Source organism: Lissotriton helveticus, chromosome 1_2 (genome assembly GCF_964261635.1).
Source record: "Lissotriton helveticus chromosome 1_2, aLisHel1.1, whole genome shotgun sequence".
In the NCBI taxonomy this organism is placed as follows: Eukaryota; Metazoa; Chordata; class Amphibia; order Caudata; family Salamandridae; genus Lissotriton; species Lissotriton helveticus.
In genome coordinates, this window is record NC_136058.1 from 287208218 (window position 1) to 287227687 (window position 19470).

A 19470-nucleotide genomic window follows, 5' to 3' on the forward strand; every position below is an offset into this window, starting at 1 on the left:
TGCTGGAAGAGGAGCATCACCTGCAGTTATCTGCTACTTAATAAATAACTTTAACTTAAGAAGACTACGTTATTTCATTACAAAATTGGCTATGATATGTTTCGAGAGGAAAAGTTTATGGTTTAACTGTTTTTTTTTAGATCAGATAGGAAGGACAGATAAACATCTCCATGTACATTTTTGCTGTGAACTTTCGGTGGCAAGACATACAATCATGTAAAGTCCATTATAGTCATGGGTTCGGGGTTCAAGGTACAATCGGTCAAGTGCTCGTACATGGTGTGAAAAGGATGAAAAGAAACAACGGAACATAGAAAAACCCAACCCCCCCTCTCCCCAAAGCCCCTCCCTCCCGTCCAGTGCTCCCTTTCTGCCCCTGATCCTGCCCCGCCTCTCTACCCAACGTTGCCTCCACTTCTATGCTCAATTTAACAGTCTGCCTTCTTTGGTTCCGTAAGCCTCAATAATCTCAGATATCGGGGGCATGTGATTTCCCTGAATTCGGTGGTCAAGAGTGACATAAATGGTTGCCATAGATCCTCCTGTTTGTCCCCTTCCCCCGCCATAGTGAGTGATAATTTCTCCATTCCGAGCACATGCCACAACCGGTGCAGCCAACCGACAAAGGAAGGTGTTGTGGTAGTACACCAATGTGCGAGTATGTTTTGTACTGCAGATCCCAGTGCAATAGCCATTTGTCTACCTCTGCGGGATCGTAAGGGGTAGGTCAGTGGGTTAGGGAGACCTAATAAGATATAAGCCAGGAAGCGCGGGAGTTCTGTCTCAAAGTGTTTGTCTATTTCATCCAGCACTTGCACCCAGTAGGGTTGGATCTGTACACAGTCCCACAACAAGTGTACCAGGTTGCCAACCTGGCCACAGCCACGCCAACAGGCTGCCTCTCGACTGCGGTCCATCGCATGTAGCCATACTGGGGTATAGTACCAGTATGTCACTACTTTCGTGAACGTCTCCGTGAGCCCCATGTGATATGCAGAGTGTCGGGCCCTGTAGTAGATCACCTCCCATTCTTTGTGGCTAAGGGTCCTACCTAACTATCTCTCCACCTGCTCCCTGCCTGGGTTGGGCATGTGCGTCTGCGTAGCTTGTAGCATCTTATAGAGATCAGAAATGAGTTTAGCATCGGACTTGCGGGAGATGAGCCATCGCTCGTATGGGAGGAAGCGTCTACCCGCGCTTGTGCGTACCTGCGGATGCAGTGCCCAGTGCCTCACTTGCAGATAGCGTAACCGCTCGGTCTCTGGAAGGCCATACTTCCATTTGAATTGGTAAAAGGGAACGATCCCCTCAGCTCCATACATGTGATATAAGAAGCGGCAACCTGCAGGCCTCCAATGGGACAAAAGTCGTCCCCACTGCACCCGGGGTGAAGTCGGGATTATCAACTAACAGGGTGAGTGAAAAGGGGAAGGTCGTGAGGCAGTGTGCGATGTTAGTGGCGTCCCACACTTCTAGAGGAACCCGCGTTATGTATGAGGCGTACAGATTAGGGGGCCTGTGGGCCTTGCGGAGAAAAGGGATTTCCTGCAGTGGTCGTGCCGCCACTGCCTGGTCTTGAAATAGCTAGTGTTTCTCTGACTCCCATTTGCTCCATTCGACCAGGTATCACAAGTACGAAGCTTGGTAATACTTGTGGAGATCGGGAACTCCCAAACCTCCCATCTCTGGGGCCAGCGTGACCAACATTCTCCGCATTCTAGGCTTCCGGCCATGCCAAATCAATTGGGCCAGATTGGATTGTGTCTGCCGGAAACCCCCAGCGGGCGGTTGTAGTGGGAATGCACGGAAAAGGTAAAGGATCTGGGGTAAAATAGTCATTTTGACCGCCGCGATCCTGCCTAACCAGGAGAGGGGCTAATGTCTCCACCGGTTGATCTCCCCTCGGATTTTCCAGCGGAGTGTGGCGTAGTTAGCGGCGACTATAATGGGGAGTGAAGAGGCCAATTGGATCCCCAGATATGGGATTGTGTCCGTTGCCCATTGAATTGGAAATAGACCCTGCAAATAAGATCTTGTGTGGGGAGATAGTGAGAGATCCAAGGCTATCGATTTATCTGTGTTCATTTTGAAAACGGCAACCCGGGCAAAGGCATCTAGATCTGCCATACACGGCGGCAAGGCCATCTTTGGGGTATCTAGTGAGATCAGTACGTCATCCGCGTGTGGATATAACCACCAAATTTGATCCCTGTGATTGCCTGAGTTTAGCGTATTTTCTGCGCCAGAGGATACATATATAAGCCGAAGAGAAGGGGCGATAATTGGCACCCTTGCCTCGTGCCCCTCTAGTTGGTAAAACTGGCAGAGCTGTAGCCATTCACGCTGACCACGGCTATAGGGAACTTGTAGCAATTAAAAATAAAGGTGCGGAATTTCTCCCTGATCTCCACTCTCTCCAGGACCTGCTCTAGATAGGGCCAGTGGGCGCGATCGAAAACCTTTTCGGCATCTATCGCCAACATCATATATTCCCCAGGCAGCCGGGCAGCTTTCTCTATAAGGTGGAGAATTTGTTTAGTGTTATCTGTTGTCTGGCGTTCGGGAATAAAACCTGCCTGATCCGGATCTATAAGTCCGGGCAGATGAGGGGCTAGGCAGGCCGCCAGGATCCCAGTGTACAATTTAAGGTCCACATTCAATAGGGATATCGGGTGGTAGGCCCCCCATTTAGTCTTTTCCTTCCCGGGTTTCGGGAGGACTGCAATAGAAGCCCCTAAAAGGTCAGGCGGTATCGCTCCTTGTTCCGCAAACATATTAAACAGTCGGGTAAGGATCGGGGCGAGCACTGCGCAAAACGTCTTGTAGAAGATAGCGGAAAAGCCGTCCGGCCCAGGTGCTTTCCCCAATTTAAGTCGGGAAATAGCAGTGATGACCTCTCTGTGTGAATATTCCTCTCTAGATGTTCCGCCTGAGGGTCTGCAAAGAGGGTAGAGTAACCGAGTCCAAAAAGGAGGTGCCCTCGGAACTGTCCAACTGACTGCCAGCATAAAGAGTGGCATAAAAGGTGCGGAAGGCCTCTGCTATCTCAGCGTCCTCCGAGACTCAAGTCCCATCAGGCCGGACAATCTCCTTAACCCTTTGTTGCTGACGTGTGTCTCCCGTAACCTGTTGGCCAGCAGGCGGCCACACCTGTCTCCCCCAGTATAGTAGGCGTGTCGCAGTCTCAGGGCCGCAAACTCTGTGCGGTCTTGATCAAGTGCCGTCAGTTGATGTCGCATGGCCTTAAGTTGTCGCCACACTCTCGGTGCTCCCGTCCTCTGGTGCATATGTTCTAACTCACGGACGCGTTGTCTGAGTTCATCGCATTTACTCTGGCGCTCCCTATTATCAGCCGTTGAGAGGGCAATAAACTCCCCCCTAACCACCGCCTTCAGGGCAGCCCACTGGGTTGCAGGGGTCGTTACTGGGTTGGCGTTATGAGAGAGTTAGTCGCTAATGGTACCCTGTATGTGTTTCACAATGTCAGCCCTGTGTAATAGCGTGTCCCTCAGACGCCAAACTCTGGGGGGAGGCGACGTGGGTGGGAGGGAAAAAGTGGCGAGGACTGGAGCATGATCTGAAAGCGATGCAACCCCAATCTCAGTTGTGGTCGTGAGCGAGCATACTGGGCCCGATGCTAGTAAATGGTCAAGTCTAGCGTAGGTTTTTTGTGCATTAGAATAATAGGAATATTCCTTATCTTGGGGATGGAACCTGCGCCAAAGGTCATCTAGGTCTAAGTCGCGCAATCGCCCAAGTCCGTCTGCAGAAAGTGCGCCTGCTTGGTGGGTGTGTTGACTGGATCTGTCCAGGAGATTATCAAACACCAGGTTCAGGTCGCCCCCTAAGATAATATGACGGTCTGGCGTGGCTGTGGCCTCAGTAAGGGCAGACTGTAAGAACTTTTCTTGACCTTCATTCGGAGCATAGAGGGAACCAATGGTAAACGTGAGGCCGCCCAAGGCGAAACGGTATGTCAGAAGCCTCCCCTTAAGTTCAGCACTTTTATGCATTACCTCCCTCTTGAACCGCTGTGCCACCAAAATAGCCACCCCGCCATCTTGGTAGAGCATGAGGAGAAGAACTGGGTGGGGAACTTATGGGAGCGCAGTCTATAGCAATCTTGCGCCAGCAAGTGAGTCTCCTGGAGTAAGCATATGTCAGCTTGTGTGTTTTCTAAGCAGGACAAAACCGCTCGTCGCTTTACTGGGTTATTGAGACCCCTCACATTGAGGGTCAAGATCTTAAGGGTGGTAGGAGGGATGACCGGTAAGCAGCCAGATCAGGCTAGGGTTGGAAAACCTGTGGGAGATGTCATTGGTACAAGCAATTTCGTAGTGTGAAGAGGTCGCTCGCGCATGTGGGGTCATGCTAGCCGCGAGCTGAAGTCGAACATGGAGCACTGGAAACCATCCCCCTCCTCCCTAATGACCCCCCCCTCCCCGTCCCCAGAAACCCCCCCAAAGCCCCCTCCCCTCCATCCCCCCCCACAACAAGAAACTCAAAGTTCAAAAGTCCATAGTCCATCACCTTCATAGGTAATCGGGAACGTATTATCACGGGGCAATGCGATCAAAGCTTAACACTCCCCCCTCCCGCCGACAACCTGGCAAGCAGAACAAACAGCCAACAACCGCAAGGGATGAAAACATGAAAGTCAGCTGGGGTGAGGCGAGGTCAGTTCTGAGGCGACTGCTTCCACTGCTGCCCGCTGGCCATCCTTGATCTCGGCCGCAGGAGGTTTCGTGACACAACGTCTTCTACCTTGCTGGCACTACTGTGATCCTGAGGCCTCAGCTCCCCCAGAGCGGCCCGTCGGCTCCTCCTCCTCCTCTGGTGGATCTATCCCTAGCAGGCGACATGCTTCCTTCAATGAGCAGAGCTGATAGAGCTTGTTGTCGAGCTTGAACACTATGCGGAATGGGTGGCCCCAGCTGTAGGGGATGTTGTGCTGTTGGAGGTATGTTGTAACAGGCTTGAAGGTCCGACGCTTCTGCAGCGTAAGTGCTGACAAGTCCTGGAATAAGACCGGTGATTGATTTCTGGAGGACAGGGGATGTAGCTGTCGAGCTTTCTGAAGAATGTCCTCTTTTGTGCGGTAGTCCAGCACACATACTAAGATATCCGGTGGAGGGGCCGACATGGCCCGCGAGGGTCCCACCCTATGTACTCTATCCAATCTAAGTTCTGACTCTAGAGGACGTCCCAAGATGTGCTTGAAAAGTTCTCTGGTGAATCCAAACAGTTCCTTGGTATCTTCAGCCAGCATCACTCCCAGGATCCGCACATTATGGCGACGAGAACGATTGTCCAAGTCTTCCATGTGAGTTTGCAAGTCTACCTGCTGATCATGGAGCCGTAGTATCTCCTGCTGTAGTGCCTCGATTTCGGTGTCTCGCCCATCATTCTTGGTCTCCAGCTCCGCTTCACGCTCCCCTATGCCGTCAACATCCTTACGAACCTCCTTGAGCTCTTCCGAGAATTCCTTTTTCAAGGTGTGCATGTTGTCCCGCAACGCAGCGAATAGTGACTCTAGGAAGGCCTTTGTGATGGGCTCTGAGCTGTCCGCTGGACCTGTGGCTGGGCGGGCAGTAGCTGCAGCCATATCTTTAGGCGATTGTGTCGCCTGGGCCTTAGCAAACAGGTCCTTCACTGATTTGTCTTTGCGGACCCTCGGGGCGGACATGATACCTACGTTGCGCGCAGGAGGTCTCCCTTCCTGAGTCTCTCACTGGTCACGGAGTGCCCGAGCAGCCGGTCCCTCCTCGTGGCGGCGTTGCTCAATTGGTGCCTTGGTGTTGCAGGCCGCGCGGCAGGCTATAGAGGACCAACGAACTGTACCGGGTGATGCGACCCCGCTATTTCCTGCTCTACCCCAGTGGGGTGGGGAGGCGAACCTTGGACCCTTCCTGTGTCCACCGCTGGGTTGTACTCTCCCCGTCGTAAGGCAATCTGCTGGGCCCTCCTCCGGGAAAGACCGAGCGATGTCTCTCGGCGCCTCCTTAAGTCTCCCCTTCACCGACTAAAGGCCCATGAATCTCGTGTGTGGCCCCCAAGTCTAACTGGCGCTGAAAGTGGCCCCAGAACCAAGTCGTCTGACCTACAGGCTCCACCGGTGGCACATCGTTTACCCAGCGGCCCGTAGTGCAGAGCCCGCCAAGCGACTTACCGCGGCCCAGCTCCCCGCTTGTTGCCCGTACCGTGCTTGGCCCCTAGTCGCCTTTCTCCATGGGCTGGCCCTGACTATCCGCTTCCCCGGGCCTCTTCATAAGCCTCGGGAGTACTCACTGTGCCGCTAGTGTCCTTGGTCTGGGCGGGATCGTCCTACCGGCGCTGTACATCAGCGTCCCGCGCCCGGGCCCCGCTGGTTCTCTCTGTTGTGCTATCTCCGTATGGTCGCCTCCCGGGGTCGAGCCCACCGCTCCGTGTCTGCCAGTTGCGGTGCTCAACTCGTTGCAGGCCTCTTCCCTAGGCCCAGCAGTCCCCGCTGGCCTCCCACGCTGTGCCTGTTCTATCCGGTTGGCTGATTCCCTCGCTAGGGGCCCGGTCCTCGCTATCAGCTCCTTTGGGCTTTACCAAGGCTCTTCTCTGTCGGCCCCTGAACCCTTAGCAGCATCCGCTCTCCGTATCCCGGTTGCCGCTTGACAGGGCCGCCACCTCACCTGAGAGCCGCCAGAAGTCCTTCACGCCCTGTAGAAAAGGGCTCACCCACGTCTCTGCCTCGCGCTAACGCAGGAGGGCCCTCGACCGCGCGCGCGGCGCTGCAGCGTCCCGCGGCTCCTCACAAAATGGCACCGCGGTCCTCTTCTGCTTTGGCTCTGCTTCTCCTCACGTCCAGCCACGACCTGCATGCCGCACTCTTTGCCTACAAACACTCGCCCGGCCTCTGGCAGCAATGGCAGCGTCCGGCGCTGCCTCCGAGACCTCCGCACCCAGGAGCACTGGCATCGCTTCTCCAGGAAGCTCCAAATCTTGGCCCACGGCCCCGTGGGGGAGGGGTGCCTCCCCGACCGTGTGCTCTGCTTCGCCCGGTCCTCGCCCACCGGAGCTTCCACTCGACCTCGCAGGTCAGGCCAGCTATCCCCACGGCCTGTACCGCTCCCCAGTCAGAGTCAGCAAGCAAGGGAACGGCCGAAACCTGTGCTTAGAAAACGGCCGTCGGCGGGAGCAGAAAAAGAGACACTTCAGCTCACACAGCCATCTTGGCCACGCGCCCCCAAGAGGAAAAGTTTAAACGAAAATAAGCACAAAGAGGTGTAATTTTGAACTGGCAACACGACGATCCATTTGAAGTGTACAGTATTTAATTTGCTTACTTCTGACTTTTACTTGAATCGTCGTTTGTGCCGGCAACAGTCGGAATTTGGTATGTGCATCCATTATTCAAATGCTTGTGAGGCTCAATGTCCGAGATTCCATGACTTGCGTCTTTGGAGCTGTGTGGTAGAGTTAAAAATTTGCTAACATTCGTGCCAAGAATTTTGAATTCTATTAAGGACAGGAGGCGAGGATTATGCTTACTCAATTTCTTTACTGAAAAGTCAGCAGCCAATCAGCACACAGTAAAGAAAACGAAAAAAACTACGTTACCCATGAACCCTGGGCAACCATAGAGTACATAAACAGTATATATAGAGTCATAGAGGTTACAACTTCCTCTTTCTTTGTCCATAACCATCAAGGAAAAAGTTCAAAACGGTAAACTCCAACAATCCACTAAGGACGTCCCGCGGAGAGATCATCATCAGGCTGAAGAGACGATGGAACCTCCCAGATCCACAGGAACAACAAAAGGCCAACCAACAGGAGAAATTCGAAGCACACTTCATTTAAGGTCGGAGCCTGGAAGAAGTAAAACAGAGCCATAAAATCCATCCCAAAAAGGGAGAAACACAGAATCCATGACGGGGCGGGAAACATATCATAGAACAATCAACATCTTGGCACAGCAGAAATGTGTAAAACAATACAATCCATCATAAAGACTGAAATAAGGGTGGGATAATCCTCGCCTCCTGTCCTTAATAGAATTGAAAATTCTTGGCACGAATGTTAGCAAATTTTTAATTCTATGTCAGGACGGAGGCTCCGATTATGCTTGTTCAAAGCTCATCCACCACTAATGAAGCAACACTCACAATAGGTTTAAAATAGAATTTCTTAAAGACAGAGTCAGAAGACCAATCAGCGGCCTTCATGATGTCATGAAGACTGACACCCATGGAAAAAGTTTTGGAAGCCATAGCTCCCCGTGTCGAATGAGCACCAAAGAGGGAAACATCAATGGCTGCTTCCAGCATGAGCCATCTTAACCAACGTGCCAGAGTAGCAGGAGTAACAGGCCTGAAAGGTTTCTGCAAAGCAATCAGTAATTGATCTTGTAAATCAGAACGAAAAGGTGCAGTGCTTACCTCGTAATCTTTGATACATTGGACCACACACAACTGAGGGTTGTGAGGAAAAGAAGAATACGAAACTGAAGACGTATTGCATTTAGTACGTCTCAACAGAACAAAAGTAACACCCTACGGGGAGAAAGTGCGACCCGCAAGGTCCAAGGCCCGAACATCCGAAACTCGCTGGCAGGAGAGCAAACACAACAACATGGTCAACTTAGCTGAGAGTTGCTTACGGGATAAGAAAGAATTAGAAGGCCAAGCCTCTAAGAAACGCAGAACAACTGAAACATCCCACAAAGCAACATATTTAGGGCAAGGAGGTTTTACCATCCGGATGCCTCTAAGTAACTTAGATACCAAGGGATGCTCTCCAGCGGGTTTACCATCAATAGACACATGACCTGCAGAAATCGCAGAACGAAAATTGTTAACCGTTCTGTAAGCCAACCCAGAAGAAACTATGGAGGCCAGAAAATTGATAATCAAAGTGAGATCTGCTGTAGCGGGATCCATCGACCGTTGTGCGCACCAATCACACCAGCGTTTCCAACTTGACGCATAACGCTTGCGTGTGTTGGGGGCCCAAGCCTCACTGATAAATCGGGTAGCGTCTCCAGATAACCCCGGGACCTTCCAGCGTCCCCCGAAATCCTCCACGCCACCAGATGGAGTTGACCCGACAGAACCAGAGGATGCGGTTCGTGAAGAGGGTCCAGCAACAGGGTCTTTGTGTGAGGAAGAAGGAGCGGCGTCGAGCAGCTCATCTCCAGAAGAACTGGAAACCAAGCTTGAGCCCTCCAAAGAGGAGTGATGAGAATGAGCTCCGATTTGAACTGTATCGATGGGGCCAGGACCCGTGGAATCATCATGAACGGTGGAAAAGCATAACACAGGAGAGGAGGCCAAGACTGGAGAAACGCATCCGTGGCCAGGGCCTCCGGATCCGGACGCCAACTGTAGAACCGGGGAACCTGAGCGTTGAGGCGAGAGGCAAACAAGTCGAGGTGACAACAACCCCAAATCCTGGACAACATGCGAAAGATGCGAGGATGAAGTCTCCAATCGCTGTAATCTCGCAGATGACGAGAATTCCAGTCCGCAATCCGATTGTCGCGGCCTGGCAAGTATTCCGCAATAACAATGATCTGACGTTTATTTATTTATTTATTTATAGTTTTGTATAGCGCCTGATTCAATTCCCGAAGGGATATCTCTGCGCTTTTGCTTCTACTGGTATTCTCTAACAGAATAATATTGGTGGTTGGTTGTGGCTGTAGTATATAGGCGACTATATCTATGGCATGGTGAAAAGGTAGGTTTTTAGATTTTTTCTAAAGGATTCAAGGCTTGTGATTTGTTTCAGTGCAGGTGGTAGGGAGTTCCAGAGGACAGGGCCCTTATAAGAGAGGGACCGTCCTCCCTGTCTGGCTCTTCTAAACTTTGGAACCTGGAGTAAGCGATGGCTGCTGGACCGTAGAGTGCGTCCGGGAGTGTATGGAATGAATTTTTCCTTTAGGTATCTGGGAGCAGAGCCAAACAGGCATTTATGTATAGTGACACATATCTTGAACTTCACGCGTTGTTTTACTGGAAGCCAGTGGAGTTGGTGAAGAAGGGGACGGGAGGGAGTTCTGGGAGGGGCATTGAGAACTAGCCTTGCTGCAGTGTTTTGCACTATCTGCAGTTTCTTCAGTTGTTCCTCATTAGCTGATATATAGAGGCCATTACAATTGCAGACAAAGATGCCAGAAGTCTTTCGCAATCTCCGCCAGAAGTCTGGACTTGGAACCCCCCAGTTTGTTGACACAACGTACTGCCGAGATATTGTCCATTCTGAGAAGAATGCAACAATTCGTCTGGGGAGACAGACACTGAATCGCGAAAGAGCCCGCCAGAAGCTCCAGGCAATTGATGTGAAGTGTCAACTCTTCCTGGGACCATCTGCCCCCCGTCGCAACTGGACCGCACCGGGCTCCCCAACCCCAAAGGCTGGCATCGGACTTGATCACTACATCCGGGGACCTCCCGAATAACGCCCGGCCGTTCCACGACTCCATGTGGTCCAACCACCACAACATCTCTGCTCGGGCATCCTTCGAAAGAGGAACGTAATCCGAATACCGAAGACCCTTCTGCAGGTGCTTGATCTTGAGATGCTGCAGAGCACGGTAATGCAATGGACCCGGAAAGATCGCTTGAATCGACGAGGACAGAAGGCCCACAATACGAGCCACCGACCTCAAGGAAACAGTCGGTTGAGCGAGGAGCAATCTCAAGTCCCTCTTGATGGACCTGATTTTCTGACCGGGTAAGAGGAGTTGACATGAGACCGAATCTATTCGAAAGCAAAGGAAATCCATCGATTGAGATGGAGTAAAGTCGGACTTCAGTGGATTCACCAAAAATCCTAGAGACTGTAACAGATCTATGGACCACCGTAAGTGAGACTGAAGAAGAAGAGGACACTGGGCCAGGATGAGCACGTCATCCAGATAAACTATTAGACTAACTCTGCGCGACCACAAAGACTCCATCACTGGACAAAGAAGCTTCGTGAAACACCACGGAGCTGAAGAGAGGCCGAATGGAAGGACTTTGTACTCGTACCAAATCCCGAGCCACTGAAACTGCAGGTAACGACGATGAGGGGCGAAAATCGGAACCGACAGATATGCATCCTTCAGGTCCAGGCGCACCATCCAGTCGCCTTCTTGAAGCAGATCCCTCAAAAGATGGATGCTCTCCATCTTGAAATGACGGTACACCACTCCGCCGTTGAACTCCTTCAGGTTGAGGACCAAACGAGACCCTCCCCCTTTTTTCTCGACGAGAAACACATTGCTGACGAAGCCATGGGGATGAGGAGTCGTGGAGACGATGGCCCCTTTGGCCAGAAGAGAAGCGATCTCCACGGAGATGAATTCCTGGTCTTGTTGGGAAAAAACAAGAGGCTGTGGCCGAAGGTGTTGGTGAGGATGACTGTAAAATTCTATTTTGTATCCTTGCACCATCTCCAACACCCAGGCATCTTTCGAGATCAATCGCCAATTGTGGAGAAAATACTGCAGTCTGCCCCCCAAAACCACATCGGAAGCGAGAATCAAGCTCACCTGAGGTGGAGGTATCCTGACGTCCTCCCTGGTTACCGTTGTAACCTCCTTTTCCATACTGTCCTCTGCCTTTCTTGGAGGGAAAGAAGGTGGACTTTCCAGAGGAATAACCCTGACCACCCCTTTGGGACTTGTTGCCTCGTTGAGAGTACTGGTCCGAACCACGGCCGGATGAACGTCCCCTCCGTCCGGCCCTGCCAAAAACTGGGCGAAAAGCCCGGTGCAGATTAGATTAGGCCTTATCCAAACCACTGAAAGTGGCCACAAACTTAGTGAGTTCTTTAAGAAAAGGGGAGTCAAACAGTAAACCCTGGGCTTGGGGCCCCGACTTGGAAGATGATAAGTCAGCGAGTTTTGGATCTAGCTTCATCAAGATGGAGCGACGGTGCTCTGAAGACAGAGCACAATTGGCATTTACCAGGATGCAAACAGCGCGCTGGGACCACCCAACCAATTCGTCCGGGTCAATAAGCGTTCCAGACTCCTTGGCCGATAGGCCAAATCAAGATTTTAGTCAGAGGACCCAGCAGATCTAACAATTTGTCCTGACAGGACCGCCAAGAGCGATCTAAACCTTTCTTTGGATCTTTGGAATACTTTTTCATGTAAGTGACCATGGTTGGGTCCACTTCTGGGGTGTCGGCAAGCTTATCTGCTAAATCCGAGCGAGGACACTCCGAGCGCAAACGCGCCCGCACATCCTTTTCAAAAGGGTGGCGTATGTGGAACTGGACATATTCTGCCACCTCAGTTCGGATGAATAATGTGCGACGGATCAAACTTAAGCAATTGAGGCGTAGTCGGAGCATCAACAAAGTGATCCTTACGTGCCTTCTTAGAAGGAGGAGGTCTTGCAGGTTCGGAGGATGAAGTAGAAGAGGACGTGCCCACATCAGAATCGGACAGAGGAGTAGAACGGCCAGACGCGGCACGTTTCTTGGTTGAAGGGGCAGAAGACAGAGTCTTCGCTAATTTAGCAAAGTCAGAATGATGGGGAGTCTTGAGAGATTTCTTACTGCGTCCAGAAGAAGGAGGCAACCATCCCTGTTGCGCAGCGTAGTCAGAAATATGTCTATTCAAAGGGGCAATGGCTTGGAACAACGCCTGACCCATAAAGTCATCCATAGAGCCAGAAGGCTCCTCCTCATCATAAAAGTACCCTTCCTCGTCATAATCTCCCATAGCGACAATAGTCTGCCAATCAATGCCCACTGGAAGGAGATGTAGTTCAGTCAGCCAAGGCCAATTCAGGGAGAGTGGAACCCCAAATGCAAGCCAAACGCAGGGAAAAACACTGCCAAAGTTAAATTATAGTGGAGGGAGGGCTTGCACAACAACCAAAAATGAACTTGCCACTCTAGGCAGAGCCTATGCAAATTTTACAACCCTCCGACTTTGCTGTCTGAGGGCGTGAAGGAGACCAGTCGGCAGGTTAAGGGGCACGCTGAAGACACAGCAGTCAAAGGCAGTCCCTGGAGGCAAGCGCCGGTGAAGGAATGCTAGCCTGACAGAGACTAGCGTAAACAAAGCCGCCGTGCATGCGTGAACAGCTGCCAGCCGAAAGGGGAGACACGCGAGACACACGCGCGTCTCCCGAGCTCCGTTCTCCCGCTCCACTGAAAGAAAAACAGATGCGGACAACGCGCGTCTACACCGGGAGGTGACACGCGCTCCCACAGCAACACCGGCCTAAGAGCCGAAAACCGCACAAGAGACGCGCCGAAACGTGAGCGCTTTAGCGAGAGCAAGGTAACGCACAAAGCGGCATAAATGTAATCAGCAACAGTGCAAAGCGGTTTCAATGCAAAGTCAAACAGCGCAATAGCAATTCAGTAATGTGAAAGAAAAAATGCACTTAACTGGCTGCGAAGCAGCAAAGAAAGAGGAAGTTGTGACCTGTATGACTCTATATATACTGTTTATGTACTCTATGGTTGCCCAGGGTTCATGGGTAACGTAGTTTTTTTCGTTTTCTTTACTGTGTGCTGATTGGCTGCTGTCTTTTCAGTAAAGAAATTGAGTAAGCATAATCGGAGCCTCCGTCCTGACATAGATTTCGGAAATACCTCTCATGGAATGTTCCTTTTCCAATCAGTTGTCTGCTGCTGAAAGAGGAACATCACCTGCAGTTGTCTGCTACTTAATAAATACCTTTAACTTCAGAAGACTACTATTTTATTTCATTCATTACAAAACAAACATTATTCATCAGAACTATTTTTTGGGTTGTTGTTTCTGTGCATATACTCATATTTTCAATTTACATTTGCATCCTGTGTCTTATTGTCTAACCATCATTATGAAGAGTCATGGCTAGCTCGCAGTTATGTAATCAACCTGAAATTTTTTACAGGTACCAGGTAAACCAGCGTTAATATGGAAGAAATGGTTTAAAACCCTTGAGAACTATTTATTAGCAATTAATGGAAATGGGTTCTCTGCGGATTGGAAAAGAGCAATTTTATTTAGTTTTTTGGGCACAACATCTATTGAAATTTTTGAAAACTTACCTCCAGTGACTGCACCTTTGGGTCATGGTGATGGTTGGAATGTTTTTAAAGAAGCGGTGAAAAGACTGGAAAAGCAGTTTGTGAATGAAACCAACATGATGACTGAAAGATATAGTTTTCATAAAAGGAAACAATATCCTGAAGAGTCAGTTGAAGAGTATGTGTCAGCGCTCACAGTATTAGTGGGTAACTGTGAATTTGGAGCCAATGTGGATAATTGCATCAGGGGTCAATTTGTCTTCAATTACAAGTCAACGAAAGTTCAGAAAAGACTTTTAGCATGTCGTAATCTTACATTGGCTGAAGTTTTGGATCTGGCTAGGCATTGAAAGATCTATTCAGTAAGCTAAAGTACTAACATCAGTCAGAAGAAGCTAAAGTTTCTTCTCCTATGTGTACAGTACAATTGGCAAGAAGCCAGTGAGAGCTGCGATGTTGAAAAGGAGTAAACCTAGCAGCTACAGGTGTGGATCAAAAATGCACTTGGCTAATAGTGGGGATTGTCCAGCATTAAGAAGGAAATATATTAAATGTAATATGTATGGTCATTTTCAAAGCGTGTGCAGAGCATCATGAGCACCTTTGAATACTACTGTGAATTCGGTTACGAATGTTCAGGAAGATTTAGACATTTTGGTTCTCACTTTTTGTGAATCGTTGGTGCAATTTGGGGTCAGCAATATTGGGGTAGCGTTCAACGCACCTTTGGGGAATGTTCACATTGGATATGTGGGTTTAGAATTTATCATGGATTCAGGATCCCAATCACCATTTTGTCAGACTGTTTTTAAAGAAAATTGTTGTGATGTCAAATTGAAGAACACGGATGTTATTCCCAAAGCATTTTGTCATTTTTACATAGATATAATGAAGTGTTTGGAGGAGAACCTGGAATTTAAAGGACACAATGTGGTCACAAAAATGTATGTGGCTTTGAATGGAACTATATTGTGGGGTGGCATGATCTTGGGAAGTTAGGTATTATTTTGAGTCCAGGAACTGACTGTCCTATTAGTTTGAGGGTAGTGTGAATGTGCAAAGGTAAAATTTGGAAAGTATTGTTGCTAAGCACAGTGCATTGTTTGTGAACAAGGTAGGGCAAGTAAAAGGTATTACCCATAAGATTAAACTCAAGAAGGGTGACAATACTGGTGCAGAATAAAGTGCATATGGTACCTTTAGGTGTGCGTCAAAAATTGAAGTCTCATTTAGATGCTCTGTGTGCTGATGGCATTATTAATAATAATAATAATAATATCCACATTTGTAAAGCGCACAATCACCCGTTAGGGTCTCTAGGCGCTGGGGGCCGTCGGGAAGATTAAGCAAGCTATTGCCCAGAGTCACATGGTGCTGGGCTAATCTGCCGCCGGTGCCGGGGATCGAACCGTGATCCCCAGATTCCGGAGTCAGTCGCCCTGGCCGCGGCGCCACACCTCTTCCTCGATTGAGCCCATGGACAGCTCGGAGTGGGTTTCAACTATTGTTATTACTCTTAAGAAGAATAAAGACTTAAGGTAATGTGTGGATTTGAGGTCTGAACAAGAATATTGTCATTGATATGTATCATTTACCAAGTATACAGGAGTTATTAGCAGCGATTAATGGAGCTAAATATTTTTCGGTGATTGATCTCAAGTCAGCATATCACCAGGTGGTACTTCATGAGGCTTATAAGGATCTTACAGCCTTTATTACTCCTTTTGGGATTTACAGGTTCTTGAGGATAGCCATTTGGGCTGGCCTCAGCAGCCAGTGTATTTCAGAATTTGATTGAGGCTTTATTTCAAGGGTTGATAGGCGTTCAGGCCTTTCCAGATGACATACTGATTTTTGCAGAAACTTGTGAGGAGCAAGACAATTTGTTGGATTCAGTGTTGAATGTGTTGGAAACCAGAGGTATGATGGTGCATAAGGACAAGTGTAGGTTGTTGGTAAAAGAGGTTGATTATTTAGGTCACAGAATAACTAGTGATGGGATTTTTCCAAATGCTGATTTGATTAGTGAGTTAGATAAGGCTTGTAAGCCTTTCGACAAGGATTCTTTTCAGTCCTTTTTAGGTTTCGGAGAGTATTATGCCAGATTTGTGAGAGTGAATGCCCTAGTTGTGGAGCCTTTGAGGCAGCTTTTTAAAAAAAGGAGTATCCTTTGTATGGACCATAAAGCATGATGAGGCCTTTGATCAAGTGAAGAAACTTATTGTGCAAGCTCCAAGTCTTTTGATCCTAATGGAAAATCATTTGTGACAGTGGGTGCTAGTGCCATTGGTTTGGGGCCAGTATTCACTCAGTTGGTTGAGGTTAAGGAAAGAGTGATTTGGTTTATTTCTAGAGCTATCAGAGGAGCTGAACAGCATTATAGTACTATCGAAAATAGGCGTTGGCTTGTGTGGGGGCAGGATAAAAGTTACAGAATTTTTTGTGGGGTAGACCATTTGTTCTGGTTACTGACCACAAACCTCTATTATATATGATGGATAGAGTAAAATCTGGTAATGCAACATCGAGCAGGTGAGTCGGATTGGGGATTACAGGAATTCAGTTTTGAGATTAGGCATATTGCGGGGGGTATGAACTTCACGGCTGGTTTTGTGTCTTGGATATCACCCAAGGAGATGCTTGAAGGGGAGGTTGTTGACCAGCATGGGTGTGTGGTTTAAATATCTGTAATGCAATTATTTCAGAGAGTGAATGGAGTGATATGGTGGACAAGAATGAATTGTTGGGCAAAGTCAAACCATATATTGTGAGTGGATGGCCACCTAGTAGGAATCTTCAATCAATCAATCAATCATTTGTAAAGCGCGAGGATCTCAAAGGCGCTGGGGAGGGGGGGCGATTCACGTCTGCAGAGTTATGCACAAGTTTCCAGTGAGTTGACTATTGAAAATGAAATTTTGATGAGACAAGATTTATTTGTTCCTCTTGTGGGTATAATGGGGAAATGTATTGATTTGGCTCATTCAGGACATCCAGGGATGTCTGGTATTAAGAAGCTACTAAAGCAATATTATTGGTGGCCAGGAATGGATGCAGGAGTTGAGTTGCGTGTGGACAAGTGTAAGGTATGCATTTTGACAAACACTGGAGGGATTCAGCTGAGCCGTTAGATGTTCAAGATGATCCACAGGAACCTTGAGAGAAACTATCTACTGTTTTTTTGGGACCATATGATTGTTTGAGTAGACAAAACAGATTTTTGATTGTCGTCACTGACAATTTTTCAAAGTGGACATACTATACTTTTGTTGAACATCCAAATATTGTAGAGGTAATCAACTTTTTGGAGGGTATTTTTCAAGTGGAAGGGTTTCCCAGAGTACTTAGGTCAGACAATGGGGTGCAATTTGTATCTTCTAAAATGTTGGGGTTTCTCAAGAAATGTGGCATTCGTTCTGAAAAGGCTCCTTTATATTGTACAAAGGTTAATAGTCAAGTGGAAAGGTCTAACAGGTTTATTAAAGAGGGGTTTCAGTCAGTCCTGGAAAATAGTCTGAATGTATCCCATTTTTTAAAAGAAAAGTTGTGGAGTTTTCATATGAATCCACATTCAGTTACTGGTGTGTCTCCTTATTTTTTGAAGAGGGGAAAACAGTGCATGACGAATGTAACACCTGTTTTTGTGAGGTGTGTGAGAGAAGATACCCTCGAATGTGGTATAGCTAAGACAAGAGACAATTTGAGTAAAGTTAGGTTTAAAGGGAAGTCATATCATGATGCATGCCATAGAGCCAAATCCAAGATAATTGAAGGTGGAGATTGGGTATGCATTATCAAACCAATGTTACATGGTTAAGGGGTATCTAAAGTTTACTTGAGTAACTGGCTCAGCTGTTTTTTGGAAGAACATAGGTTGGCGGAACAAGAGCTTTATTGTGATACTTAAACCGGCGCAGGAGAAAATTGAGCAAGAATTGGATGATGATACTAGTATGCTGTTATGTAGAGACGCTGAGAGATTGGACCAGGTAAGGGAAATTCATAGTGAAACGGTTGCTAAAGCTGATTCTGGTGTAGTGAATACTTTCTCACAAAAAAGGATGGTGAGGCAGCTTAAGAAGTTGGAGTATTTCATTTTGAAATAGTTGTTTTCTCTTTCTAAGCTTTCTCTAGCGTTCTCTTTTGTTTTTACTACTTTTTACTGTCTGTAGTCTTCGCAATTTTTTTTGTTTTCGATTATTAACAAAAGAAGGGACATGTGGTATGGGTACTAGTTGCTTTATGTTTTTATTGTTATGCACACATTATGTCATTATTTGGAATGTAATGATTGCTATGTCATCTTGCGATGTCATGTAGAATGCAGGGGGTGATGCGGTTGTATATGGTGACGGGCCTGTGGGCCCTGTAATTGGCACTAAAATAAACTGTTTATTTTACACTTAATGATTCCATCACTTCATTGCTTGCATATCTGGCTTGAAGATATCTAGCACTTTACAAGAGAGAATCAGTATTCAATATGTATTTTTAGGCACAGACAGATCAATTGATTTGCCGAGAATCACAGGCTGTTGAGCTGAGACCAGGTTCACCTCAAATCAGGGCTTGTGTAGTGAATACTTCAACACAGTATAGATTCATCTACTTCTAGCTTCAAATGAGTCCTGGTGTTGGTGCAACAAGGTCTGCTCCCCGCACTGCTAGAGTCTCCAAAATCCTCGCTAACATTCTATCCCCACCTATTATGTAAAAATTCCAAACTAACATTCACTGGTAACTTTCTATATAGAATACACCAAAATGCCTACAACCACTTCTACTCACACTACCATCCTCAACTTTCCCTCTTTCTTCCACACCTATGTCATGCCATCCATTCAGTACTTTCCCCTCGCAAACATCTCTGTTCTTACTTCCTTGAGAAACATCATCTTCCGGCCAAAAGCAACTCTTTCCCTGAACCTTTCCAAGAGCATCTTCCTCCTGATCATTGAATATAGATCCACATTTGGATTTAGATATTCTACTCATATGCCACACCCTGCAATCACTTCATCTGATAGAATTACAAAACACCTCTACAATTCCTAACGAAACTGAAAACACAGTCTCCCCTTTCCTATTACATCCAGGATTCTTCACATGAACCATCTGTCCAACTTCCAATGTCACTTCTTTAGATCCATTTTTTTGGTCGAAATCTTTTTTATAAATAGCTTGAGCATTAGAAATATTTTCTTTGACAACATTAGGTGACCATTCTTGCAACCGAGAAGTACTGTTAAAATGTAAAATCTGATTCTCTCGTTTTTTAAATTAAGCTATCCCTCATACATTTTTCACCTTTGCCCTGCTTCCAGCCCGGCTCTATCATTGACACCGCATCTGTATAAACATGAGTAAAGAATCTAGATTGGGGCATTGTAGGCTGTGTAAACATGCATAGTCAGCGCAAAAGAACAACTGGTGTCTGCTCAAGGTTTTTTTTCAGACAATGGGAAAGCCTTA